At 44.2% G+C, this 24,233-nt stretch overlaps 1 pseudogene; it reads right to left on the reverse strand.

Moving 5' to 3' along the window:
• Positions 1–20,484: 20,484 nt before the first annotated feature.
• Positions 20,485–24,233, reverse strand: part of LOC138824183 (protein SGT1 homolog) — a 100,360-nt pseudogene continuing 96,611 nt past the window's right edge.

Consider the following 24,233-nt stretch of genomic DNA (forward strand, 5'->3'; position numbering starts at 1 on the left):
CTCATGTCCCATCCCCCAGACTTACTCATGGCCCCAACATGTTTCAAAACAGCACATATTTGCCAAAACATTGGATTGTGCATACCAATGCTCATGTGTGTAGTGAGTAGTTGTTTGTCAGATTTGCTTAGTCTGGGGGCCAATTCTCATGCAGACTGATGTTTCCATTCATGGGATCTGAAGACAGGCAGGCACTGAGAGATCTGGGGTTGAAACAGTTGGTGATGCTTGGTACCCAGAAGGCTGAGCCAGAAAGGAAATCTGGGTTGTCTGTGGCTCCCAAGCTATATTAGCCAGATCAAGAGGGATCCCTATATCTTTCTTCTTGGAGGATCTAAGCCAAATCAAGCTCAACTCTGGACATCAAGTTGCCAGGCCAGAACTGTGGACAAATTAATGCCAGGATTCCTGACTGTGGTCCCACTTGAAGGCAATAGTTGCTGCCCTTCGAAGCACTTGATTTGAAACAAAAAAGAATTGAATATACATAAAACCCTTACAACAATCTTGGTGTGTAACGGCACTGTCTGTGTTCGCTATTATTATTCTGGTGAGTTGGTGTGCTTTCCTCCATTCTATTCAACTCCGCCAGAATCTGGCACCAACCATGGGCTTCGCTGGGGCTGTGAAAATGGCTACATTGAAGCTCTACCTTAACCCTGGCTAGTTTCCCAACAGCCAGCTCGTCTTATAAGAGCCCAGAGAAAATAATAGAGATGATCCAGTGCAGAATCAATACTGATAGGTAAAGGGTGTCTCTTCAGATAGGATACGAAGCAGGAAGCCTGTCTCGGGGCTGTGGGCAGGCCCCTTCCCCTACCCTCCTAGGGTCTGTTTTTATTGTCCACCAATACTGAGAGGCTGGATGGGGAGCAGGAGCTTGGGCTCCATAGGCTTTGACCAGATGCTCTGTAGAGAGGCAGTGTGTGATGATAAGAGTAGTAGCCACTGCCAGGTTCAAGGATGCTAAGTGCCAGCTTAACTTCCCCTTCCATCTGCTGCTCTAATTCTTAGTGCCTTTGTGGGAAATTCCTGGGTTGGGGGGAAGAGATTAATCCCATTCCTAAAAGGCATGTGGGTACTTCTGAGCTTCACATTGCCTCATCCTACCTAACAGCTTCCTGAAAATGCAGATTGTCATTGCAGAGGAAGACCGGACACTGTAGTGCTGGACACATTAGGGCATGAATCAAAGCCACGACTGCATGGATGAAGAAGTCAACAGGGTTAGCCCTTCCATTATACCTCTTTTTATTTATTGTGTTCAGCCCTGCATTATGCTCCAACCTGCATTCTTCCAGTACCAGCATGAACCTTTGGGCTCTGTATCAGTTCCCTGACAGCCTGCACATCTAGGTTTGTTCGTGAACCAGGTATGTCCTGTTGTAGAGACAACATTTGTGCTACTTCTGCTATGCAGGAATACTTTCTTTTGTTGGGGAGGGGAGTACTGGGATTGGAAGTTTGGGCCTCTCATTTGCTAAAAAGGTGATCTACCCTGGAACCACACCTCCAGCCTCACCCCCCCTTTTTTGGGGGGGTCCGGTTGTGGGGCCTGAACTCTGGGCCTGAGCACTGTCCCTCAGCTCTTCAGCTCAAGGCTAGTGCTCTACCACTTGAGCCACAGCGCCACTTCTGGCTTTTTTCTTTTTGCTTATGTGGTGCTGAGGAATCGAACCCAGGGCCTCATGCATGCAAGGCAAGAGCTCTACCACTGAGCCACCTTCCAGCCCCCCCCCCCCCCCTTTTTGAGGGCTATTTTTGACCTGGTGATTTTTGAGACCACTGGTTATTTTTGAGATAGGGTCTCACTTTCTGCCTGGAAGTATATGCCTTCTACTTTTTTTTTTTTCTTCTTCTTTCTTTTGTTGCTAGGGTGACAGATGCCAGCTTCTTTTAGTTGAGTTGGAGCCTGGTCTTCGCTGGAACCATGATCCTTTCTCTCTTGGTCTTCCATGTGGCTAGGGTGACAGGTGTGTACTGCCATGTCCAGTTATTGGTTGAGATGGGATTTTGAAGTTGTTTTTTTTTTTGTTTGCCCAGCTTGACCTCGAACCTCTGTCCTCCCAATCTCAGCTTCCCAAGCAGTTTGTGGTTATGGGAATGAACTCCTGGTACCTAACTGCAAGAACACTTTCTTTTCTCAAGTGTTCTTGGTGAATAGACAAGCAGTTCTCATTTAAATGTACTGAGTGGGCAGTGGGCAGAGTTAGTTGGCTTTGCCGCAAGTAGAGGGTATTGATGACTTCTTAGAAATGTGCTCTATTCCTGGCAGGATGATCAAAATAATCCTTCCATACTTTGTGAATCTCTACTTGGAATCTCTTTGATTGTAAAGCAAATGCCAGGAAACTCAATTTTTTTAAAAATTTTTAGATGATTTGCAATGAAGCTAAATTCCTGAGTTGAAAACAATTGAGGGAATAAACTTATAAGTGGGATTGCTAAGTATTTCCTGTTTATCAGCCAAGTATTTTAAAACATAATACCTTGATTTTCATGTGTCTTATTTTGTTCCAGAATTCTTTATGCAAATCAGGGAAGAAACAGCAGGGAGAGAAAAGCAGGCTTTGGTTTGGGAATTGGAAATGGGGGTTGGTGGGGGTGGGGGAAGTAGAAATTTGCAGCTCCCATCATCTTATTTATTGAATATCTTAAGCTCAGAAAATTGCTCTCCTCTGCACTGGGGGCTTCAATGCAGCACTGGGGTTTCCTCCAGCCCCTGGGGAGGCTGCAGCCTGAGAGCATCCACAGTGGCCCTGGTTAGATGAAGGTGTGTGTGTATAGTGAGGGGTAGAAGTCCCACTCCCTGCTGGCTATACTGCTCGTGTTTCCCAATTAGTTCGCCAAATGGAACAAAGCTTTATTTCTTCCCTCTCTTGAGTTCCCAGGCACTGGCTTGGAGCAAGGTGGTCCTTGGCAGCTCGGGGGTTAAACGTAAAGACACAGTGAGTGGGGGAAAACTAGCCAGGCAGCTGCAGCGGCTCCTCAGAGCCCACTCCAGGCTAAACAGAGGCCCCAGCAACTCCTTGGAGACTTGAACCCTGGGCGATGGAATTTTCCCTTGCCGGGAGGCTATTGTCCTCTGGAAAGGGCCAGGCCCAGAGGAGGACTTGGGGAGCTCTGATCTCCCCAAGCCACAGCCAGGGAACTCCAGAGAGCCCAAGGGTTCCCTCCCACACAGCTGGGTTTGGGTGAAAAGGCAACAGGGGTGCAGCCCACTCCTCTCATTGGGGAGAAAGTGGGGGTGGGGGTGGGTGACTGGTTGTGAGGATTTCTAAAAGCCTGGGCACCAGTTGTTGCCCTACTCCTTAGCTCAACCAGCCAGTCACTGGGATGGAATAAAAGGCTTGGTTCCCTTGGCAACCCAAAGGTCTATGGTTTTTCACAGAGTACAAGATGGGCTTGGGGGAGGAAGGGAGGTGGAAACGAGGGTGGGGGATTGGCAGAGGGGGGGAAAGAGGGAGGAAGGGGGGAGGGGTGGCCTATTTACCAGGGCTGGGTTTTAAGTCTCAAGGGAAGTTTGTGTAGGTTCTGGCCTGGGAAACACAGAATAGCCTAAATGCGAAGGATGCTTTTTAACATCTTCTCAGTTCTGAAGCATCTGATGGTCCATGGTAGGAATGGGCATGTACAGGCCCCACCCTGACTCCACAGCCAGCTTGGGAGAGTTATACCTACCTTTAGAGGCAACTAGGCAGAGCCCCGTGTTGTCACTGGAGCCCCTGGAGGTGTTGAGGGAGGCTCCAGCCCATCAAGAGCTATTTGTGAAGCTGAGATTAGAGCAGCAGGCGCCTGTCTCCTGGTCTGAGCTCTGTGGACCAGACAAAGCTATTTTTAATATGGAGCAGGGAAACTGCTGAAATATGGATCAAGTGCAGAACCTGGGCTGACTTTGTCTCAAGCACTAGGCTTTGTGAGAGGAGTTTAAAATCTGGCCCCTTCTTGAGCACAAGAGCACAGGCATTTAGCTTCAGGGATAACAAGCGGGAAAACAAGGAGGAGACTTTGTCCCAGGACTTAGAGGTGAGAGGTCCAAGCATGTCAGGAACACAGAGGTGTATAGACTCTTGCTGAGACCCACTCTGAGATCTTATCTCGTGGGGAGCACCTGACCTGGCACTGTCAGATGGACATCCTTCATTGCCCTTCAAACTGTGGCATCCACCCAAGGGGACAGAAGAGCCAGTATTGATGAGAGGAGAGATGAGTAATATATAAATTAGCACACTGTTCATGAGTTTTAAATAACTTCAACAATCAGAAACCAAATCCAAAGCAAAGCAAAGTTATCTGGGTTAGCCAGGGTTTTGGAGACAATGAACTGTGTTCCTGGTTTTTTTCTGAGGACGTGTGTGTGTGTGTGTGTGGGGGGGGGGGGGGGAAGGGTCACTGTGCTTTCCTGAGAGGATGGCTGAAGTCCTTGCCTCACACACACCAAATCTGATTGGTTATCATCTGAAAGACACAATTTGAGGAAACCTAGAAGGCGTATCCCAAGATGAGGAAACACCTGGATGGTAGGTCTCTGATAAGGAAACAGCCCTAAGGTGCCACTGCAGCTGTTCTGTGTGCGTGACCTATGGCCAACCAAACAGCCACCTGCTTTAATAATTGTCATAAACTAGTAATAATCATAGGAAGATCAAGGGCTGGGTTATCACCTAATTAATTTACTTCCCCCCTGGTGCGTTGGCAGAGAAACAAGTGCAAGCAATGCAGCCTAACAAACCATTTGGAAAAAACACAGAGAGTAGCTTCCCAGAGAAGACATGGACCCACTCTCTGAGGGTATGTGGCCTCGTGTAAGTTTTATGGCAACTCATCCAAGGTGGCCTGATGATTATTTCCATTGTATAAATGAGAAAATGGAGGTCTGGAGAGGTCAACCAGCTTGAGCAAGATCACATAGCTGAGGGTCGAGAGAACTGGGGTTGGAATCCTTTCAGATTATCTTAGATCTACACAGCAGCCTATTGTCAGTCACAAAAGCACTTTCAGATATGAAATCACCCTGGCTTCTTCAAAGTGCTTATTAAAGCAGGAGATTATTTCCATCTATAGCCGCAGAAGCTGAAGGTCATGGAGTTTAAGTGACTGGTCCTGGTCACAAGACTGTGGTAAAGCTGTGTCTGCTCTGGGGCTTTTCTCACAATGGCTTGTTTACTGTTTTCAGGTTCTATTTCATACAGCTTTCACTCAATCACTTCTTCATTTCAGATATTCAAATAGTATTTGCTACTATGAGTAGGCACCCAAGGGAATAAAAAGTTGGCTTGTGTGTGTGTGTGTGTGTGTGTGTGTGTGTGTGTGTGTGTGCTGGTACTGATACTTGAACTCAGCTCCTGGATACTGTCCCTTAGCTTTTTAACTCAAGGCTGATGCTCTACCCATGGAGCCATAGCTCCAGTTTTTTTGCTGGTTAATTGGAGTGAAAAGTCTCAGGACTTTCCTGCCTGGGCTGTCTTCAAACTGTACTCTGCCAATCTCAGCTTCCTGAGTAGCTAGGATTATAGCCACCATTGCCTGTCAGTGTCTGTGCATGAGCCATTTGCACCTGGATAACAAGTGAGACTTTTAAGAAGTGCCTGGGTGTTTAAAAATCTCACCATTTTATGTCCATTATGATGACCATCAGTGGAAATTTTTCTGAAATCATTGTGCTAACTGATGTATTTTAGTCCATACATGGATATGTTTACAACTGGGGGATTAAATATTAAGTACTAGTGAATCACAAACATTCCTAGGACACCTTAGTCCTAAAAAATGGATGGATGGATTCAATAAACTTTGGCTGATACCAAATGGCACACTCTCAATGCCTGGGGGCCTGTCCACCTCGCCTTCCTCTATCCACATTAGCTGGCGTTCTTGTCTCTCTCCATTCCCTTGCACACCCGATTGTGAGAAGCCCTCCCATGGACCCACTTCCTCCCCATATCTGATTTCATGGTTCAGCTACTTCCTGGACAGGACCAAATGCTTATCTGATGCCTAAACTCATGAGGGCTAGAGTCAGTGTGTACCCAGGTCACGTCCCTGCTTACCCATAAGCCCATAGTCACACAGTCAAAGGAGATGACTGCTCACCTGGAACCACCACAGGAAAACTTTGCCCCTGATGTGATGGAAGTCACCAGAATATGCAGAGAGAGGCAAGAAACACTTGGCGACACTGGGGCGGGGCTGCCTTCTCTGGAGGAGCAGGCAGGCTGAGGAGCAGTCTCCATCCCTGTTCACTCATGAGGCCCTTGGGTGCAGTTGCAGGGTGGAGGAGGGCTAAAGAGACTTTATAAGGAAAATGAATGTTAAAAGGCTGCAGGGGAGTGGGGGAGGGATGGGGTGGGTGGAGGGGGCTGTTAAAGGGAGTGTGGTTTGATTCGGGTGTTCATTCACCAAGATATAGGGAGTGCTCTGGTATTGCTCAGAGCCCACCTGGTGCCTATAGACTGGATGAAGCCTTAAGTGATCCCTGGAAGAGCAATTTTTCTTTAGTGTAAAAATTACATGATAAAAATTACTTGTTATTTATCTGACATTAAAACATAACAGGGTGTCCTAGCTTTTATTGGCAATCCTACCTTCTTCAGCTATCCCCACCCAAGCCTTTTCAAATCTATTTGTAATTTCTGCCAGTGTGAAGGACTTCTTGGGGCAGAGTTTCCAGGTATGTTATCTTCTGTATGAAACAGTGTTGTGGTGGTTTGTCTTTGCTTTTCCTAAGTGTCCTTTCCCATATATTTCAGAATGTGTTTTTCTCTTTCTCTCTTCTTCACTCCCTCCCTCCCATCTTCCCTTCCTCCCTCCCTCCCCTTCTCCCTCCCTCCCTCCCATTCTCCCATCCTCCCTCCCTCACTCCCATCCTCTTCCCCCCTTTCTCTGAGTGTGTGTGTGTTTGTGTGTGTGTGTGTGTGTGTGTGTGTGTGTGTGTGTGTGTTTGTTGTTGTTATTTGTTTCTATGCCAGTACAGCAGCACTGGGGCTTGAACTCAGGGTCTCACCCTCATGCTTGGGTTTAGATATTTAGGGCTGGCACTTTACCACTTGAACCACACCTCTCCTTCCACATGGTGTAGTTCTGTAGCTTTATTTTCTCTTTGGTTCTGTGCAGGTCCAGGTTCAGTGTTTGGCCTCCAGAGGAGGAATGTGCTAAGACATCAGACAACATTTCCACCCATCGTTTTGGACTTCTGGGTGGATAACATCCAAAAGCTCTATTAATCCAGATGTGAATCTCCAAGGTGATTAAATGTTGGTAAGGTAGGACTCAGGCTGTCCAGGTCTCTCCCTAAAAATACACATATTAGAAGAAAACCAAGTTCCATTTGAGCATGTATAAGGTTAGTAAAGGCCAAATGGTCAGATAGGCTCATTTGATAGAATCCTTGAAGACCATATATTTTTGCCTTTCTTGGTGTGTATGTGTGTATATGTGTGTGTGTGTGTGTGTGTGTGTGTGTGTGTGTGTGTGTGTGAGTTTGTGTGTGTGTATTACTCTACTATCAAGCTGGCAAGTACTTGAGAGAATGGAAGAAGGAAGAGGGAGAGAAAAATCATAATGTGCTCTCAATGATGCTTTCACTGCTCAGGAAACACAGTGGAGATGGTGGTTGTGATAGGAAGGTAGAATTATGATGTTTTGTTGAGGCAGGGCCTGTTATATAGTTCAGGCTGGCCTCAAACTTGTTAGCTGACTACCTGAGCTTCCTGAGTGTTGGGATTACAGGTGAGTACCATCACACCTGGCAGAATTATGATTTCTCATTCTTTATGTAATACAGTTCTCTAAGTTAAAAACAAAAACAGGTTTTTGAAAGTGATTTACTTTTCAAAAGTGCAAGGTCTAGCCAGTGCAGCTGGTGGCTCATGCTTGAAATTCTAGCTACTCAGGAGGCTGAGATCTGAGGATTGCCGTTTGAAGCCAGTCTGAGTAGAAAAGTCCCTGTGAAACTCTTATCTCCAATTAACCACTCAAAAACTGCAAGTGGTGCTGTGGCTCAAAAGGTAGACCTTGAGTACAAAGAGGCTCAGGAACAGTGCCCAGGTCCTGAGTTCAAGCCCCACAACTGATAAAAGAAAAAAGAAATAGTGCAAGTAGGTCTGCCAGGTGTAGGTAGCTCTTGCCTGAAATCCTAGCTACTCAAGAGGCTGAGATCAGAGGATCATAGTCTGAAGCCAATCAGGACAGAAAAGTCTGTGAGACTCATCTCCAATTAACTGGGGAAAAAAGAAAAGCTGGAAGTGGAGCTGTGGTGCTTTAGGGAAGATGTGCAGTGACACCGCTCAGTCCACAGTGAAAATATAAAAGATTTTATTGAGCGAAAAGTACTGACAGGCCAGGACCGTACCTGGAGTCAGGATCCCAGGAAACCGGCCCTGAGTGCCAGTCCACCTTGGCCTTTAAGCATTTTTGGCTAGGGCAGGGAAAGGGAGATCGTTACAAGAAATTCGCACCTTAAGTTTAAATCCCCCCCCCAAGGTTTTGCTGGAGTGTGTGTGGGGGGGCTGGGAAATAGAACAAAGGTTGGTGATGGCTCAGTGGGTTAGGGAAAGCCTTGTTCAGAAAATAGCAGAAACAGAGTTACAGAAGCTAAAATAGCTAGTTACCAGGGAAGTCTTATCCACAGAAAGCACAGTTACGTTTACATACTTGGAAGGCTTGGGTGGAAGGATCACTGGAGCTCATGAATTCGAAATCAGCCTAAATTCCTGTGCTGGCTGTGTAATGTTACCATGGTTACATGATGAGATAGTAATGATGCTAACCTGGAATTCAAGGCCTTTCCCATTATGTTATATATGACATTTAGTAGTTATGTCTTATGGGAATGTAACATGTTCAGATTTGCAGAAGGAAGAGTCATTGGAGTTCCGCACTTTATTACTAAGATGCTTCTCTATGCTCTGAAGGCCAGCATTGCCTACCTGCACAAGAATTGATTTTTATAATGACTCTTCTGTATCAAATCCCCTGAATGAATCAGCAGTGAGATTATACATGTGGTTTACATAACAATAGCTACTGTTGCCAGGATGCCATGTATCCCATACTAAGATGAAATTTGAACTTCATTGAATTAATGACATTTTTTGCTTCACTAGAGTTTGAACTCAGGGCCTCACCCTTGCTTAGCTTGCTTGCTCAGCTGGCACTCTACTACTTGAGCCACACCTCTAGCTTAGCTGTTTGCTGATTCATTTGGATATAGACTTTTCTGCTTAGGCTGGCTTCAAATCATGATCCTGGTGATCTCAGACTCGAGTAGCTAGGATTATAGGCATGAGACACCACTGCTTGGTCTTGAACTAATTCTACTTTTCTTTTTCTTTTCCTTTTTAAAAAAGTTGTCATTAAGTAGTTGTACAGAGGGGTTACAATTTCGCAAGTTGGGTCCAACACTTCTTGGTCAATGTATATAATTCCAAGGCAAGTTCTAGTCCCACTTCACAGATGAGGCTACGGAGAGTCACACAACTCCTAAATCCGGAGGCTGAGATTAGGAAAATCCCAGTTTCATTGTGTGCTAATCTATTAAGAAGTTAACCCCTCCCGTTGAGGGGAGTAACCCTGCATCAGAAGAAATCTGCTTCTTCATTTCTTGCCGGCTCCTTGGAGGGTCATCTTCCCTATGAAATAGAGCATCAGGCATTCCTGAGAAATCCTCTCCCACAGCTTTGTTTTGACAATTAGGAGGACAGATGAAAGGCCTATAGAATGGGCTGGATGATAACCCAGGAAGATCAAGGAAAGCCCTTTTCAAAACAACAGTTGGTCATTTCTGGTTCCCCCTGCTCACTCTGAGCTTTCTGAGTATGGTCTCTGAGCTTTCTCAGAGACCATACTCAGCCAAGGAGACACCTGGCTCCCTGATGTCCTTCCTCCTTCTCAGAGAGGTGCCCACAGCTTTTTATCACACTGACAGTGATCTTCTAACCTCAGTGGGCCTTTGGATCAAAGGTCTACTATGTGTTTCATCGAATAGGCTGAGCACTTATCAACCATTATTGGTATTTCATAACCATTCTCCTGGGTGTTGTAATGAGAATTCTCTGTGTTCTCAAATGCTCATGTATGATTTTTTTTTTTTTTTTACAAAAAGCAAGTTTGATTTGCAAACCATGCAACTCTCCCTTTTGTATGTTTGCATGGAAATATAAAAATGAATTGTTTGTACTTCTATGCATAATGCTTTCTTTCTAGAAAGCCCCATTTAGCCTTTTTTTTTCAACAGCCAATTTTAGCATGTTTTCGACTCCCCTTCAAAGAATTAAAAATTGCTTACATGTCTGAGATAGGCCTTACTGTGTTATATAGGCAAAGAAAAGTTTTGCCTTAACTTTAGTGAGTTTTGCCTCTCTATCAGAAATAGTCAGTTGTGCTATTATGAAGCAAGAATATCTTCACAGATTTATTTAGTAGAGATTCCACTCAAAGGTCTGGGTACTGATTAACACTGCTTGGCTGATTGAACAATGGGCATTAACCTGGGCTTGATAAACCAAATAAGACCTTTGTCTTGTTTTGCTGGCTGCTCACAATTACATCTACCATAAAATCGTTCAGAGCCAGGGTTTTTCTTTTGAAGAAGACTTGCTTTATATTTCCTGCTCCTGATTGAAAGCTAAATATACTGAGGAAGTGATAGCATGTATACTTGTGCTTGTGTGTGTCTACTACTTTGCACATGCTTGCATTACTGGGCACCAAGCTGTAGGGCATGGGTGGTCAAGCAGCTAACTTCCCAGCATAGCAGGTAAGACTAGCATAAATCCTTCCTGACCATCTCCTGCATGAAGTGCCTGTGTCCTTTTCCATGCCTGTGCTGATCTGGACCATTTTGCCCAGATGGCTAGAAACAGGACAAAGGACACTCCCTGAAGCAACTATTCTGCAGTCCTCATGGGTGACAAAAAATAAGTTAGACTACGTAGCTGAATTACTTGGCTCTCTCCTAGAAACAAAACAAAACAAAAAACTGCTCAGGTTCATTCTAGACTGGAGTCAGTAGTGTTACTTTTATTTGTTAAAAATACATAGTTATTTTTTAAAAAAATCAAGTCTTCCTATTCCAAAATGTGTGCTTTGGAATGCCTCCACTGAGGGAGCAGCATGTCTCTACTACATCTCGGATGAGATTGGATCTGTTTTTCAAAAAAAGAGAAAGAAACAAAGCCGGATACTAGTGATTCACTATAATCCTAGCTAGCTACTCAGGAGGCTGAGATCTGAGGATCGCAGTTGGAAGCTCACCCAGGCCGACAGATCCTTGAGACTTTTATTTCCAGTTAACCAGCAAAAAGCTAGAAGTGGGAGTGTAGCTCAAGTAAAGTGCTAGCCTTGAATGAAAAAGCTAAGGGATAGTTTAGTCTTTGAATGTTTAGTCTGGGGGAAGAAGACTCAAAAGGAATCAGGTTTATAGCATTAGAACGAACATGAAGGAAAGAGCATGGAGGAGAGGGGGTAGACTTATCCAAACTATGAGTGAGGGTGGAAGTTTCCAGAAGGAGCATGGGGTTCCACATAAGAATTGTGTAACCATTATCCAACAATGAATGGAAAACTTCCTTAGAGGTGCTGAGAAAGAGCACAGTCTCAGGATTGTCCTCGCAAAGGACAGCAGGGATGTTGTAATGTAAATTCCAGATGTAGACATAGGGTTCAACTGATGACCTGCAAAGGTCCCTTCCAGCTCTAAGATTAGAGATTCTATATTTGTAATTTTCCAGTTCCCTCTTCAGAATAAATTTTCCACCTTGAAAATCATTTTCGTATTTGATTAGGGTTGCAGGATGACTTTTGTTGTTTGTTCTAACCTGGGGTTTACTCCTTTGCACCAATGTCTTAACAAGAAATAGCTACACATTAGTGATATTTACTGGGCAGAGGTAATAGGGGTTCAGTGTTGGGTGTTGAGTCCTGTGGCATGAAGCCTAGAATGGAAAGCTGGGGAGTATGTATCTTGCCTTACATCCAATGTCTAAAGTTTCTCCACTCAAAGGCCCAAGAACTTTCACTGTACTGTGGTCTTGAACAGTGGATGTGGCTTCTGTAGTCCTGAACCTCATTGTCCTTCCACTAATAGCCTTAGCTCCCAGACCCCACTGTTCCCTGTCCTGCCAGAGACCTGACCCATTGATCATCCCCAGGGATCTCCTGCAACATCCCTTGTCAAATCACCTCTGCCAGCTTGAGGAGAGAACACACTTTTTGTGAAATGTAACTCATCCTCTTTTAATTGGCCCTTCCATTAAGTGGTCATAAAGAAATAAACTAAATAATCAAGAAACCATTAACTTAAATATCCACTAAATATTAGGTTATAATTTCATCTGACTTTACCTTTTTTTTTTTTTTTTTGTGCCAGTCCTGGGGCTTAAATTGGGGTCTGGGTGCTCTCCTGAAGATATTTTTTTTTTTTTTTGCTCAAGACTAGTGCTCTACCATTTGAGCCACAGCTCCAATTCCAGCTTTTTGGGTATTTAATTGGAGATCGGAGTCTCACAAATTTTTCTGCTTGGGCTGGCTTTGAACTGCGATTCTTACTTAGATCTCAGCTTCCTAAGTAGCTAGGATTACAGGTGTGAGACATCAGCGCCCAGCTCTGACTTTTAACTTTTAAGTAGGAAGTTCTTTTATTTAACATAGTCAAGTCTTTGCCTTGAAAGTTGCCTGACTTTTGTTGTTGTTGTTGCTTATTTTTTAGTTACTTTAAGAGTATTCTTTCTTCCTCTCTTGGAGCAAAGATGTGTTGTAAGGAGAGTTTTAGGAGTTGAGAGTAAATCATTGACACTTTGAAAATGAGTAAATAAACCCAGACTTAATGATTCCACATTAGTGCCAATCAGTGATCAGAGTGTGATCAAGGATCAAGGGACTGAGGGATATAAAGACCACACTCTGCTTAGTGAGGCCTCCTGGGGCCTAGCTCTCCTAGCAACCACCCAGGAAAGGCTTGACTATCAGATCTCTGTAGCTCAGGTTCAGACTAAAGGCAGGGAGCAAAGCAATTCAACTCCACTATTTACCAAGAAAACTTAAAACCACCCTCAGGGCTGGGGGTAGAGTTCAGTGTTGGAGTTCTTGCCTAGCAAGTGTAGAGTTCAGTGTTGGAGTTCTTGCCTAGCAAGTGCTCGGCCCTCAGTTCTATCCCCAGCACTATAAAAACAAAACAAAAGAGATACAAAGCAAAACCACACTGAGATACTAATAAATCTTAACTTAAAAAAAAAGTTTTGAAAGATTGACATTTTTCACGTGTGGGAGAAAATGTAGAGAAAATCAGAATGTCCATGTATTGCTTGTATAGGGTGTAAACGGACTCAACAACTCTGGAAAACTGGAAATCTCTTCTAAAGCTACAGATCTAGCAATCCTACTCCTAGATAGAGGCCAAGAAGAGTGAGTTTATATATCTTTCAAAAGAAACATATCAGAATGCTTTTTACAGTTTTATTTAAAATAACTCCAAATTAGACCAACACAAATATCTACCTAAAAAAGGACAAATAAATAGATGGTACTATATTCACATAATGGAAAACTACATAGGATTAAAAAAGAACAAACAACTGGACCAACTAATAGCATAACACAACACTCTATGATCCTACCAGTGTGAGGTTCAAGAACAGGAAAACTAGTATATGAGCATATCTAATAGTTGTTACTTTGAGTAGGAGATTAGTGATAGATGCAATGACTTTAAGACGAAAATACACCAAACTATCAACTAAGATTTGTGTACTCCAAACCACAATGAGATAAGTACACTTCACACCTAAGAAAGTGACAATCCAAAGGGACCCTCATATCTGATTGGAGGAGTTGTAGAGTGATGTTTTAGAAAACAGTTTGGCAGCCAGGCTCCAGTGGCTCATGCCTATAATCCTAGCTACTCAGGAGGCTGAGATCTGAAAATCATGGTTCAAAGCCAGCCTGGGCATGAAAGTCCATGAGACTTTTATCTCTAATAAACCACTCAGAAGAAGCCAGTAGTGGAGTTGTGGCTCAAGTGGTAGAGTGTTAGCCTTGAGCAAAAGAAGTCTCCAGGCCATGAGTTCAAGCCACAAAAATACACCGGCACAAAAATACACACATACACACATACGTACACACAAACAAAACTTGGTAGTTCCTTGCAAAGCTAATCACAGAATTTCTCTATGGCCATCAGTAGCACTCCTAGGTATACTTTGGAGGGAAAAACAAACAAACATGCCCCACAGAAATCTGTGAATGTTCATAGAAAGTTTATTCATAGTAGTTAAAAATGTCTATCACCTAATGAATGGATAACCCAAACATAATAAAGGAATAAGGTCCAGCATAGATAATGCTTGGAAACATGCTAAGTGAAGGAAGTTGTTCCCCAAAGACACCAGATAGATTACTTCTATTTGTGAGATGAGAATAGTAGACAGAAAGTGGATTCGTGTTGTCGGGGGCTGGGGAGTGGGAGCGGGGAAGTGACTGCTAACTGGTATAGGCTTGCTTTTAGGTGTGATGAGAACCAGAAATAGTGGTAGTGGCAGCAGAGGCACAACTCTGTGAATATAATAAAAAACACTACATTGTACATTCGAAAAATATAAATCTTATGGTATGTGTATACCTCCAATAAAGAAGAGTGAAGTTGAATTTCTCACTTAGAAAAGCAAAAACTAAACAGGGGAGGAGTGTGAGTTAGGAAGAGATGTTTGATTGAGACTTTATTCTTAACGTCCCAGGTACTCTATGTACATCATTTCCTTTATTTATCAATGGACTCTTAGGGTCTGTGGATTTTCAGGGTATAGGAGAGGAAATGCTCTTGTTTAGTCATTCACTGCAGCACTTGGAATCCAAAACTGTTTCTCCTGTATTATCTTGCTTTTCCCTTCATATGTTCTCCACCGGGCATAGGGTTGGCCTTGAGCTGATCTTGTCTGCCATACTCATTTTGGGGGATGATACCAGGGTTTACGTTCAAAGCCTTCTGCTTGCTAGGGAAGTGCTCTACCACTTTAGCCATGCCTCTAACTCCTTTTGCTTTTCAGCTTAATATATATATATAGGATGTTGGTTGTGCCTTCGTTGGCTTCAGACAGATCTATACCCTGTATGTAGCTGGGATTGCAGAAGTAAATCTCCATGCTGACCTTGTTTGTTGAAATGGTGTCTCACTAAGTTTTTGCCTTAATCCTTCTGATCTCTACCTTTCATTAAATAGCTAGGGATTACTGGCCCATGTTACCCTACTTGGCCTGGCATATTCATTTGATAGAAGACGACCCTAAGACCCAGACACCTGATGTGGCTTATAGAAGCTCACATAGACAGCATGTGGCAGATCTGCTTGGGCAGAGAACAGTGTGTGGGATGTGGCTGTCTGAGACAGTCCTGGAATTCTCACATTGGGGTCTCACACAGGGTGCTGGGCTCAGCCTTGTTTCTAACAGCCTGGTTGTAAGAAGCCTCAGGAGAAACCAGATCTACTGACATTTTTGATTCTGGACCTTGGGCCTTTATAACTGCCAGACAAGTAGTTTTAGTTTTTTTGAGATTTTCTAATGGCAGTCACAGCAAATGAACATAGCAGGTTTTGGGAGGGCTAGGATTGAGGCTCAAAATCGTAAGGGCAAGTCTGATCCTGAGTTCTCTAGTCAGTGAAGACTTTACGTATATATGTGTGTGTGGGAGCGTGTGTGTGTGTGTGTGTGTGTGTGTGTGTGTGTGTGTGTGTGTGTGTGTGTGCGCGCGCACGCGCACGTGCTAACTGTGGAAGTTGACCTCAGGGCCTTTGTGCTGTCTCTGAGCTTTTTTGTTCAAGGTTAAAGCTCTACAATTTGAACCATAGCTCCACTTCTAGCTTTTCAGTGACTAATTGGAGAAAAGGGTCTCATGGACTTTCCTTCCAGCACTGGTTTTGAACCGTGATCCTCATATCTTAGCCTCCTGAGTAGCTAGGATTACAGAAGTGAGTCACGGGTGCCGGGATTTCAACTTGAAAAAAAATTCTTTTCTTTTCACTTTGCTTCTATTTTTCCCTTCCTCCTTCCCTTCCTTCTTTCTTTTCTTCCTTTCCTCCTATTTAGGATAAGGTCTTGCTACATAGCAAGGCGATATAGACCTTCTTTTCTTCCTTTCCTCCTGCTTAGGATAAGGTATTGCTAAATAGCCTGGGCTGGTCTTGAACTTACTACAAAGCCCAGGCTGCACTTGCACTCTCTACTTCCTGCGTCTACCTTCTGAGTGCCATAGGTCTTATCTCTGTAAGTGAAGTTCTGGGGAATTTTCCTAGTGGAGATCCTTCATCTCGTGGTGGTGGGAAGATCCGAGTAAGGCGAATCTGTGGGAAGAAGAAGAGGAATTCTATGAGCTCACTCGTCCGTCCCTGTCACCTGACTCCAGACAACAGTTAGGGAGGTCAGGAGCAGCTATGTGGCTTACAGGGCCCCAGACATTATCAGGCCCAGGAGAGGGGAGGCACCACACTGTAGGATAAACGTTCAGCTGGAAGTGCCTCTCAACTGTCAGAAATTCTTTTACTGGTACTAAAGGCCTGTGTCAATATGTACTTCTCTCTGTGGCTTTTCCTAAAGATTGCTACTCAAACAAGCCCCATTGTAGGCATTTGAAAGCACAGTTCCTTCTCATATCAGACTATGGAAATTATTGTTCCTATATCAAAGGACTAATGAAGGTCAACCAGGCTCAGGAACTGAAGCGTTGAACCTGGCCAACCAATGCGGCTGGAGGAGCCATGCCAACCCCATTCACTCTAGGAAAAGATCCTGGACAGGGAACGGAGAAATGAGGCCGCTAGACTCTTGAGATTTGGAAATGTTGAGGTAAAGAACACTAATGTTCTTTATGTAATTCATATGAACTCCTGATCTTGCTTGTGGGTTCTCAACGGTCTCCTAGAGGCTGAAGAGCTTTATCAGTAAAGGAGAATAGATATGAGGTGTTTATGTATTTGTATGTGCAGGCAGGATAAGTTTTGTTTCTGTATGTGGTTGGGCTGGGTAGTGGAGGTAAAGATAGGCAGGAAGGGAGAGAGAAGAAGGGAAGGCAATTTTACTGGCTTTCCAGAAAGGTCTGAGACCTTATTAGAACTTGGGTTCTTACTCACCAGCACTTGTCACTTAAGAGACTGATTTGGTCATAGGCTATCCCTTTCCCACACTGTTCCCCTTTTGGGCCAACCCAGACACCTGTTGAAGATGGATAACTTACCTTGGTTCAAGGAGTTTGCTTACTTCTCATGTTCAAGGTATTGTCAATGAAGCTCACTCATACAGTCCTGGTTTTACTTCCTACTGCAATGCATGAGCCCAACCATGAAATGGGAAGGTAAGTTTGATTCCATGGAAATGCTGAGAAGCATCAATGAAACCAAAAATGTAAAATATTTTCTCAAGGCACATAGTGGCATTCGGTAATATTCATTTCCTTCTAAATAGTGGTTGGGTAATCTGTGTCGTTCATTTATTCAACACATACCTATTGAATATCAACCAAGTGCTGGGAAATGGTGAAATGGTACCTCCTGCATTTGTGCAGCGTGGTGGCCCAGATATCCCGGCTCTTAGGACATTATGGTCTAGTAGAGAAAAAGTAAAGTGGAATCAGGTGGTAAGGGAGGTGTGACATCATGTTTTCTTAGCCTTGTTCTGATATCTCCATTGCTGGCCAAGTAGATATAAACAAGATGCTGAGTACTCTTAACCAAACCTTGAGGAAAAGGACAGTCATGACTCACTGCAGGTTCATTTCCATCAGCAGCAAATGAAGGGCTGGAGAAGAGAGTGTTAAGAGAATCCAGCAGCTGTCACAACAATCATCGTCATCTTCTATGTAGGTGAGACTCTTTCTCTCTTGCAAGCTAAGTGCTTTGTGGACATTACTCAGTGAATTCTCACAGCTTCTCCTTCCCAGGGCAGGGAGGAGGAAAAGATGATTAGAAACAAGGAACCTGGCTGGGTAAAAAAATAACTGCCTTGCCTGAAGTCACACAGCCAACAGAAGCCCTGGACCCAGAATTGGGTTGTTCAACTTGACCACGGGTGATAAGGTCGGGGTGCTACATAATTGTTGGATGCAGGTTTCCTGGTGGTCGGAGATGCTTGCACTTTGTTCTGATGCTTCCCAAACTCAAGTTCTAATTCTACACTCTAGTCTGCCAAGGTGGCCTTTAACATTACAGTTAGGAATATTCCACTTTATCATAGATATGTATTTGCAAAGAAATAAACCATATGTATATGGTTTGGTTCTATTGTTGTTTCAGGTATCCACTGCAGGTCTTGGAAAAGGGTGGACTACTATTATTTAATCCTATCATATGAAAAATAAGGAAACAGAGGACCAGAGAGATGAAATTACTCACCCAAGGTCATGCAGATAGTAAATGGCAAGGTCATCACTCAGCTCTTTGACTCGTTCTCCTCCACCAGGGAAGTTCATCACAATGACTCTGCTTTACGGGCTAGACCTTCTGGGTTCTTATCTGTACAACTTCTGATACCCTAGCTTGGAGATCCAAGCCTCCCATCAAATACTCCTGGGAGGTGGCCAGTCTTCTAGACTCCCTCTTTGGGATATTTTTGAGGCACTGTTTACCTCCATAACTGTGTTGACACTAGCTACAGGATGGGTGCCTGGAGTCAGCAATGAGTCTTGAGAAGGAAGATAGTCAGGAGGGACTTCCAGTCACTCCCTGCTTGCTTGTCTGCAGCCTCAGCATGTTGAGTTACCTCTCTGCTCAGCAGGCCGAAAGCACTCAGCACATGGGGGATCGTTTCTGATGACAGTCACTTCTCCACTGTGGATAATATCTGCATTAGTAAACTCTTTTACCTACCAAGCTTGCCACTTTCTGTAACAACACCATCACATGGCTTTGGAGGCCTCCACTGGTTTGATCCAATGATGGTATCTTAGGCCAATGTCAGCCTGTGGCCTCTGTGTCCTTCCTCCATCACAGCCCTGCTCCAGCCTCAGGGCCACCCAGGCCCCACTCTGCTTCTCCCTATCTGATCTCTACACGGATGCCCTCTGTCAGATAGCCTCAGGTGGGAATTATCTGCTTTTCCTTTTCTTTATTTATTTTGTCCACTCTGTGATTTTCAGCCTTCTTTCTCTCCTTGGGTCCTGGGAGTCTTAACCTAGTAGACCGTACTGGCCTACCTACTCAGCACAGTTACAGCCACCCCACTGCTTTTGGGAGCAGTGTACTGCTGAGGATGTCAACAAACTGACCTTCCCTCTTTGTATTTCTCTGTGATCTTCACCATGGCTGAGGGGCTTGCTGTGTGGGCAGCATGGCCCTGGCTCACAGAAAGGCAGGAAGGGAGACCGGAAGGGCCTAGCGAGAAGCTGCTTACTCTGTGGATAAAAAGAGTCCCTGGTGGCCAGAGGGTGATGTTGGCTGTCCCCTGCCTCAGTCCCACTGTCCTGGTGCATCAATGGAGGTCTCCAATGGAGATAGCAGGACTGGCCAGTGGTGCCCAGGTTGGCATGGGGCCCTGGGCACAGGAAGGCAAGAATGTTCAGCTGCTACTCCTCAGGGATGTGAAGCCTGCAATGGCTGGCTTTGCTGGGGTTGGGCGTGTGGACTCCCTCTCCTTGGGATGACCTGATGCCTCTCTTCCCTGATGCTCTAAGCACTTCGTATTTATCTCATTCATCTGCACGCTCAGAAACAGGGAAGAGACAGGTATTATTATGACCATTTGACAGATAGAGAAACTGGGACAGAGAGCAGGTGCAGTGTGGGGTGGAACTGAGGCTGAGAACACAGATCTTACCCCGGTTGGCAGGACACACTGATGGCAGTCCTCAGACAGACTGACTGGCACAAATTCAGCCCAGTTAGAATGTAAGTTTCTCTGCAGGGAACAAGTGGGTGGGTGAAGTTTGGAGCTTCAGTTGTAATGGAAATGTTTTGAGTCATCCCTTCCCCCATGTTGGGTAGTGTGAATACACAGCTTTTTATCTTTTTCTTTATTCTTTTCTATCTTCAATAGCAGCATATCAAGTTATACAGATGACACACAAGCATAGGATTATTGTTGGAAATGAAAGCATTTTAAATTCGATTGTGGAGAATCTGAGCATGAAGGATGGAAGGACCACCGACGGCCACAGAAGGGTTGTTGTACTTCTCATGAGAATGGGAGTAGAATCAGTTGGCCGAGAACAGTCATGAAGTTCCTTCTACAGAAGTCCAAAATTCAAGTATCACTCAACACTTTCACAAAGGCCTACCATGTGCTATTCGATTAGGCCCTGGGTAGAATATGGGTTCATTGTCTCAGGGCATTTTTGTTGTAGGGAGAAACCAAGGTAAAAATAGAGTAATAGACAGCAAATACCATTGTGCAAGCTAGCCGGAAGGAATTAGGACAAGGTTTAAACAGAGCAGTTCCAGTAAACAAAGGCCTTCAGGATAGGGGTCCTTCAGGGAGTCCATGTCTCCGTCCCCAGGGCTCCTCTGTGTCACCTCTCGCCACTGACAGCAGCATAGCTGGCTGAGGAAGAATGAGAGCTGAATTATCCACAGAGCTTGTGTGATAGGCGTTAAACCTGACCTAGGTGCTGTTCTACCCTGGGTGTGCCCAGGGCCTGTGCATTATACTCTAATGAGGGGTTGGGCCAATAGTGATGTGTTTCTTCTTCTTCTTTTTTTAATGAGGTGCTGTTTTGCATAGATAAATACTATGATTGTGATGTGGGAACCAAATAGCAGGTCATTATGCACAGAGCACCATCAGAGGTAAGATTATGGATTATGAAACCTGTTCTGCTTCAGGCCTGCAGCCTGAGCGTGGGAACTAGGAGGTGTCTGATTGTCTGTGCCTCCACCTGGGCCAACTGGATTTAGGTTGTCTTCCTGGCTCATCTCTTGACAGCAGGGGAGGGACAGGAAGCTTTCTCTGCTGCTTACCTGAACTTCCAAATGCTACAGACAGGGGACATGGAAGGGGGAAGATGTTGGCTATGCCACTTGTATGCAGGATCTGTGGTTGGAGGGACCAAAGTTCTGCTTTTGATGTCTTTGGGGCTGATTCTTGTTTTAAGATGAGAGCTGAGCCTGGGACCCATGGCTCACTCCTGTAATCCTAGCTACACAGGAGGCTGAGATCTGAGGATCATGGTTTAAAGCCAGGCCCAGCAGGAACGACTGTGAGACTCTTATCTCCATTTAACCACCAGAAAACTGGAAGTGGTGCTGTGGCTCAAGTGGTAGAGCGCTAGCCTTGAGCTGAAGAGCTCAGGGACAGGGTTCAGGCTCAGAGTTCATGTCCCAGGACTGACAAAAAAAAAAGATGAGAGCTGAGCTTTGGGGACTACAGGCATGAACCACCAGTGCATCTTTTGGTAAGTAGTGATCAGTCAGTGCTTTAGTCAAGCACCAGTGACTCATGCCTGTAATTCCAGCTACTCAGGAAGCTGAGATCTGAAGGTCAAGATTTGAAGCCAGCTTCAGCAGGAAACTCCGTGAAACATTAATCTCCAGTTAACTACCAAAAAGCTGCAAGTGGATCTGTGGCTCCAGTGGCAGAGCTCTAGTCTTGAGCTACAAAGCTAAGGGACGGTGCCTGGGCTGAGTCCAAGCCCCAGTACTGGCACAAATAGATAAATAAATAAAAAATATATAATCTTAGCGAGGGTAACTGGATTTCAGAAGAGTATAAGGCTTTGAATAGAATTGCTGCTTAGATAGCCAGGGTGAACACGCTAATGGCCTGGCATTGGATGGAGAAGATAGCTTCCTGATGGGAGATGTTTCCATAATGCCCACTAAAGTGGGACCCAGTGCTACTACAAGGTCAACCAGCTAAGAACCATACTGCACAGTATATGCTTTGACACTGCACAGCCCCTGACTGCTTTTGTCAGGTTCAGAAAACCAGTGAGAGTGGGCACTGCTGAGTCTCCAAGAGTCAGATCCAAGAGACAAGGCCCAAGTGAATGCTGCATAAGGAGGATGGAGACTCAAGTACCTGCATCCCAGCAGCTGCCACAGCAGAGGCAGTAGTCAGAGCTCTTCCTACAGAGCCCTTAGGGAGGTGCTGCTTGGGGGACAGTGTCTAGGGAGCCTAGGCAAACTCATCCATTCTTTTAGTCAGCCATCATTCATTTGAGTGCTGTCAATAAGACAGAGATGCTTTCTTCATGGAAGTAAAATCAGAACCATCTGTTTAGAGTACACATCTGGAGAGCAATCATCTTGCTCCTGATGGTGTTTCCTTCTTTTTCAACACATGACAGGCAGGAAGTGAGACCTTGTCCATGGTCTTCATTATGACCAGAACTTCACCTCCCCCTTTTTGATGGTGAAGCAGATGGGAGCAGAATGGAAGAGTAGAACATTCTACTCTTCCCAAGGTCTTGAGACTCCATGAGCTGCCTACGGACAGCATTCAGACATGTTGGGTGGTGTGACAGGAGTGTCAATGATGCAATTCAAATTATGCTGGGCTGCTAATGAGCTAATGTATCTTTATTATGCATCAAACACTGGAATACATTCAGTACCTACAATATCTCAGGCCTTCCCCATGCATGCTACATTAAAATCACTATAATAGAAGAAGCTCATAACTCATACTTATCCAACTACTCCTGTGACTTGACCTTAAATTGATCTGTAAAACCAACTGTGACTCCTATCCTAGGGCTCCTGGAGAGTGACTTAATGGAGGAATACAAACTAGTCTCATAGCAACCCAGGAATGGTTTTGGTCCTTATTCTACTATGTTGTCACTGTAGGGAAGGTACCCACCTCACCTCTGGTTCCACTCTTGGAAATGGACCTGAGGAAAATTATTCAACAGAACTAAAAAAAAAACTGCACATTTGAAGAGATTCACTGTTACTAAATGGAAACTTAGCACAGAGTAAAGTTAAAAAAAAAGACTAAACAAATTTAGTAGTTTGAATTTCTATGCTATTCTATTGGTCTCTCTCGCTTTAAAAATTTATCAGTTTTGGGGCTTAAACTCTGGGCCTGGGTGCTATCCTTCAGCTCTTTCAGCTCAAGGCTAGTGCTCTACCACTTGAGCCACAGTGACACTTCAGGTTTTCTGGTAGTTAATTAGAGATAAGAATCCCATGGACTTTCCTGCCTGGACTGGCTTTGAACCATGATCCTCAGATCTCAGTCTCCTGAGTAGCTAGGATTACAGGTGTGAGCCACTGATGCTTGGGCTATTGGTCTCTTTTTATTTTATGAAATGATCTTATTTTATTATAATGAAATACTGGAGGCTAGGTAACTTTTATGAGGAAGTTTCTGGAAGTTCAGCCCAGTGCCAACATTTACTCAACTCTAGTGAGGAGCTCATAGTTGCTGGTATAAAAATGGAGGGATCATGTGTAGAAGGAAGGGATCACATCAACAGACAGGAACTGGCAAGATGGAGGACCCATCATCCCTTCTAAAGGCATGGCCCCCAACTTACTTAAGAACCTCTCATAAGGTCCTACCTTGTAAAATTTGATCACCTCAACATGACTACACCAAACTTCCAACACCTGAACCCCTAGGTAACAAACCACATCCGAACCATAGCAGTGGCATATTACACAGCCATTAGAAATGATAATAACAATACATTGGCAGGTGAAAGTGTTTTTATATGATAAGTGGTACAGGAGGGCTATAAATAGCCACACACATTTTGTCAATCAGTAAATATTTATGTATGTTGAAGGCTGTTTTTTTTTTTAATAAAAGATACTGTAGAATGGTAGGATATAGGTAATTTTGTTATTTTATAAGCTAGAGTTAATGAGGGATGTAATTTTTTTGTTTTCATGGAAAAATTGTATTTATCACTCTCATTCAAAAGCAGTTTTTAAAAGAAAACATAAAAATGAAGTTAAAAAATTTGTGCTCAACTAAAGTTGCCAGGTCTAATAACAGAATATTTTATCAAAAGTAAGGCAACAACCCAAGATATGTCATCAAAGATTTCTCCACTCCCCCAACTAGTAAACAGAATGAATCTGCCTAGTGGCAAATACTATTTCATTCAGATTCATCATGTTTGAAATCTTTAGGGACAGAAGTAATAAAGATGTGATCTTCATTCTTCATTAGACTCTTAGAACACTTGAAGGAAAATAGTTTCCAAAGCACAACAAGGTAAAGATATCTTTTAAAAAGATATTCAGTGTTCGGGCTAGGAAGTGGCTCAGTGGTAGAGTGCTTGCCTTGCATGCCTGAGGCCCTGGGTTC

This window comes from Dipodomys merriami, unplaced genomic scaffold (assembly GCF_024711535.1).
Source record: "Dipodomys merriami isolate MVZ:Mamm:240054 unplaced genomic scaffold, mDipMer1.0.p SCAF_1, whole genome shotgun sequence".
Lineage (NCBI taxonomy): Eukaryota > Metazoa > Chordata > Mammalia > Rodentia > Heteromyidae > Dipodomys > Dipodomys merriami.